The following is a 6,000-nucleotide window of genomic DNA, read 5'->3' on the forward strand; positions in this document are numbered from 1 at the left end:
AGCAACCATGCCTATCATTTCTACTGGAATGCACCAGACAGAGTTAATAATAAAAGAAACGTTAAAATAAGACTATTATATCGATGTCTTGCTAAAGGAGCAATAACTCCCCCTTCAATTCAGTAGAATAAGGTCTCCCATGGACAGACGTCGATTTCAGACAGTAGAACAATTGGCAAAACGTCAGACGCAGACTTACGAGTCAAGCTCAATAATTGGGCTATAATTTTGCTATTATAAAGGGTGATTTTGCTATTGTCCGATGATTATGTTGTACAGGACGCTAAAAATACGATTTCCAAGTTGCCTTTCCGATCCATAGATCAGACGCGCGTGGGACTCGCGTAAAACCTGCTGGCAACACGGCGTAACGTGCCTGTTACGGGTAACCGTGGAAAACCAGTCTCTTTCTCTTTCGCCTCGCGAAAGCGCGAGTGGATCGAGGCTGCGAGACCGTGTTATCGATCGCCCCTTAACAAGCCCACCTTCGAGAGGGTTTTTCGAGCACTTCCGCTCTGCCAGTGTCGCGAGTTTCTTCTCGGCTGAGGCTCTCGGTTACAGAATCTTATCAATTAATTGATCCTCTGTAATTATGTCACACTTTTTGGAAGAGGAACGTTGGCTTTGATTGATCTGCGGTTGTTTGAAACAGTTTGATTTAATTCTCATGGAAAATCAAAATAAATTTGAAATTAATGAGATCGGCGCTGTAGAGGCTGAAATACGTGTTCTGAGTATGAAATTAAGAAAAATGAAACGTAGAACAATTTTTAGGGGAAAAATGCGAGGAAAAGGCGAAACAGTATTTTTTTAATTGGCTTTTCATTTTTCAGAGAATCTAGTTTTCGCACGAAATTTTTGAAAGCGTCCAAGTGATTGTGAATTGTTTTAGGGTATAAATATTCAAATTTAATTTTTTTTAAATTACAGTTTCACATTTTTCATATGTTGAAAAATTAGATTATATAATCAATATCTCTGGAAAGCCTATTGAAAGTTTTAACCTTGTTATAAAAAATTATTTATACCTACTTGTATCGATAGGTCACGTGTTTGCGGTTAATTATCTGTCGATATTTCTCATAGCCGATGTAAAAAGTTAAGTTAGAATATAAATTAGCCCTAATTTGAAGAATAAAATACTGTTAACGATATCCAATTTAGTAACTAAAAGTACTTTTTGGCACTGGAACAAAAAATGATATCTGTATGAAAATTCGGTCAGGTATTAATCTTGAAGCGACCACAGCAAAAATATTCCTCCGTTTTGAGTTCACGTGCACATTCCGCGAGAAAGCAGAGTTCGAAGGAAAAATGCATCGCGTGCTGACGAGATCGATACCCGCCCCCGAGGTCCCTGCCAACTCGTGATGGCCATACACGCCAGCATGTTTGTCATAATCGCCCCAAAGGTCACGGCGCATTTGGAATCCCGTATTTCGGGCGCAACTGGCCTTTTATCGGGGCCGATCTCTCCTCGACCGATCGCTATTAAATGTCGTTCCCATAATTACACGTCCGCCGTATTTGTTGCAATAATTGCTGCGATAACGCTTCGAGCAGGTTGTTCTTGGGCGCGCTCGAGGCACCGTAACATTTGCTATCGGGTAATTAGCATGCAATCGTCTCTTTGGCATTTTCCTCGAGTTCGTTACATTCGATATCCTTTTCTTCTCTCCAGTATAAAATATTCCACGACGCTTATTCGCGGGCACGTTTGATAGTCGATTATCGCCAAGGGTCAATTATAAAATCAAACACGGTTAATCGAGTTGCTCAATAAATCGTCCCCGACGACACTCCACGTGTCCTCTCGTCAGCGCAGATTTAACGAACCATTTTCAATCGAGCCTCGAAAATCGTTCATTAAAGTTCCAATTTGCCTGGACGAACATTCCATGGTCGAATTTAATAGGAACGAGTTCAACGGTGATAATTGCTCGTCATACCTCTCGCGCATAATTCATTTCTCTCTCTTTTTTTATTTATCATCGAATATATTTTGATGGATCAGTCGTTGGCTAATTTATTGGAGCTTTTTACGCGCTCGAATTAACGCGACTACCCGCCGTTCGATGTCATTGCACTCGCTCGATGATTGATTAAATTTCGATCAGAATCATTTTGTTCAGCGGGGTTTCGTTGATTATCGCGGCGGCTGCTGTTAAATGGGAAAAATTCGTAGTGGCGATTGTAAATAAAGGCGCGATGGGATGAAATGGAAACGAAAGTGAAAGTGGTAATCTGCGGCGCCCCGTGGAAACGAGCCACTCGAAGTAACAGAGAGGATTAGATGGAGGACAAAGAGGCTAAAGATCAGCATCGAGACAGTTCGTTGATTTATGAGGCGATCTTTGCGAATGATTTATCGATTGGTCGTAATCGAGGGCGGAAAATGCGAAAATAAAGTGCTCCTCTGATCGCCAGTAAATTGCATCTCGATATTGCCACGAATATGCTGTTTCAAATAATTAGGAAATCTCATATTTGAGGAATACAGGAAACATTTTTCAAGAATGAGTTATAATTGAAGGAAGCAAAATAATAAAATGATAAAAAATCTTATGTATAGATTGCCTAAAACACGAGTGGGAAAAGGTAATTTATTTCTTTCATATGTTATTCCCATTTTCATTTTCATTTCATTTTCTCGATTCATATTTCATACTTTCACGCAAACTCTAAATGGTAAATCACACCCTCGTCAATTTCATAAAGTAAAATTTATTTTTCATGCTCTGTCTCGCTCTCTTGCTTCACGATACTTGTAGTTTAATATAATAGAATTTTAGAGAATTCTTTCTTCAAGAATCTTCGCCTCAAATTATTCACAAACTAATTTTACTCAATAATTACTATAAAATATATAAAAATAACAACCTACTACACACACAACTAATTTTGAAACAACACAAGAAATATAGACATCTACCCTGTCGTTAAGTGCCCTCAAAACTCTCACCTTCCATCGCCACAAACCACAAAGGATCGTTCGACCTCCAAAAATCGCTTCACCCTTCACCCATTCGTTTTCGTTTCACGAAGGGCAACAGCAGTAATCGAGGGGGGTCGTGTTCTCGAAAGGAAAAGATGTCGCCCCAGTAATCCGATAGTTGAGCTCCTGCGCGAGGTGGCAAGGTCCTTGTAAGGGTAACCAGGTCACTCTCGATTCTCCTTCTTCCACGCCGTCTCCTCCTTCCTCTTCTTCTGCCTCAGCTGCTTCCACGGCCCGGAATTTCCCGCAAACTTCCCGGTCACGTTCCGCGGGTTCTTCGCTGCATTCCGCCCCGAGGAATTGGGTGCAGAACTGCAGGTAGCTCGGTTATGATATTCCTCCGTGGGTGTCTCGTCTGGCGATCGAAAATCGAAATCGATAGAGCAGTCTCCTGGGCGAGGAGAGAGCGTTCTCGATGGCTCATGGTGTCTCTGAAATTGTAGAGGGTTTTGGAACATGAGTAATGTTGAGGACAGGTGAGTGCTTGAAGTATGTTAACCTTCAGTTTGTATGGTGTCAGTGTTATGATATATCGTGGTGCTTCAGAATGGAGTAAATGGTTTGTAATAGTGTCTGAAAAATTTGCGACTTCTCAGTTGACTAATTTTCATGAATCAAGAGGTGCAGAGGTAATTGCTACATTCCACCTTGTAAAATATAGCTAGCTTTAGTTGTAAATAACATATCGAATATTTTTTCTACTACATATTAAAAGTCGATTTAATATAGCATTTATGCTGTAACTTGACAATACCAGTTACGGGTGAATCGTGGAAAGTCGAATTAGTACAAATATTATGACTTTAATATCAACCAAGTATTAAGAAGGATTAGGGAGCAGTCACGCTCAGCCATCACCATCGATCGACAGCCACCAACGAAATTTCAAACAGACAAATGACAGGTTCAATACAGGAATTATATCCAAGAAATAACTCATAGTAGATAATTTGCAGGTAACGTTTCATCAATCAGGTAACATTATTATTTCTTAGATATAATTGCTATATTGAATCTGTTATTTTAACGTTTGAAATTCGGGTCGTTGGTTATCGATCGCTGGCGATGGTTGAGCGTGACCACTTCCATAAGAAGTGAAATTTTCTTCAATTCTACTATAAAAAGTGTGTCAGATCAAATTTACATAACTATTATTTATTTCTATGCTTAATACCATATAATACTCAATCTGAAGCTCCACATTCTGATCAATAGAATCATGCCAAAATTCATCTGCACGTAACAGTACCCCTACCCAAAGCGTTCGCGTGTTCACTATTAGTAGAGAGGATTTGGGGCATTCTGGGTTTGCCTAACTATGCAATTCCTACACGTGCAAACTATTAGGGTCTGTTCGTCGAGGGTACACCGTGAAGCTGAGTCAGGAGTACCGAGACTCCGGCAGCGTGCGTGCACGCCTCCCATGGTTAAACAGTTAGCGAGTCGGTCGGCCCGAAACTGCCGGTTTAATGGGTCGACTCCGATTATTTTCGTCTTTATTATCGAGGTGTATCATTTACTGTTTCTGGCACAGCCGGTCATGGGTTCCAGACTGACGTCCAATGATCCCCCGTCTTGGCACCGGTGCCCGTTCGTCACGGCAGTCGTTAACCAAAACCATTGCGACACGCGCGGCATCCTCTCTGCGCACGTGTAGCCGAGATAAATTCGCGAGCCCCCACCTGTATTTGAATTGGCACCGAGTCATTTCTCTGCAGCCCGCAGGAAGAAACGACCCGCTCTTTCTCGCGGCTGGCCTAGCTTTGTGATGGATGGGACGATTAAATGTCGATTTGGGACTCTAGGATTTGTCACCGGAAGAGATCAACTGTGTTTTTAGATGAGGCATTTTGGTTTTCTTTTGCTTGGGGGATAATTGATACGAAGGTGGCTGGGTTAGCTATACTTTGGCTAACCGGATTATTAGAGTGATGTGTGATGTTGGGATACCTAGGCTGTTGATTAGTGTGTAATAGTTAAGTCAAATAGAAGATTAGAGATATTAGGTTGTATCCAGAGATTGGAGATTGATGAGGATACATAGGATGATAACTGATTTCTGGCTGTTAGATTTCTGGGATAGGCTATGTTAGCCATTAGTTAGACTACGTCTACTAGGGTACCTAGTTATTGGTCAATTTGTAATAGCTGAGTTGAATATAAAATGTAGAAATACTGAGTTGTAGCCCGAGATTACAGGTTGACTAGAGTACATAGGATACTGTCTAATTTGTAGCTATCGTATTCTAGGCTACCTAAATCATTAATTAGCCTACGTCTACTAGGGTATCTAGTTATTGGTCCCTCTGCAATAGCTAAGCCGAATACAAAATTTAAAGATACTAAGTCATAACTAAAGATTCTAGATTGACTGAAACAGGAACATATAGGATACTAATTAATTTTTAATTATGTTTTTGAACTGATAATGCTTCTTAAGTCATTAAGTATCCTACGTCTACTAGGTTAATTAATTCTTAGACACACTATAACAGCTAAGTTGAATACAAAATTTAGAAATACTAAATTGTATCCACAGGTTCTAGGTTAACTAAAGTACGTAGGACATTGATTTTCAGCTTTTGTATTGCTGAATTGAGTTGCTTAAACCATTAATTAGCCTACGTCTACTAGATTACCTAGGTTACTGTAGTATCAGTGAACCTATAGCTCTTTGGTTAACCAGACTAAAAGAGCACTTGGAGTATTAACTAGCCTATAGTCTATCTGAACCCAAGGCTAGTTAAGTTTACTGAAAATTATTCAGCAGTTCATACGCTACCTAGAATACTACATTATGTAGAACACTAACTGTCTACAGGTACCAAGTCACTATACTATTCACAATATTTAGAATCATTCATAGAACTATTCAACTCTAGCCAACTTTAAACTTAGTTTACCACTCTAGTTGATGCCTTAATTTTCAATTGCTTATTAAGTTTTTCCAGTATTACAACAAGTAGAATATCAAATAAATAATATCTACTGAGTTACTAAAATGA

This window comes from Calliopsis andreniformis, chromosome 6, assembly GCF_051401765.1.
Source record: "Calliopsis andreniformis isolate RMS-2024a chromosome 6, iyCalAndr_principal, whole genome shotgun sequence".
NCBI lineage: Eukaryota > Metazoa > Arthropoda > Insecta > Hymenoptera > Andrenidae > Calliopsis > Calliopsis andreniformis.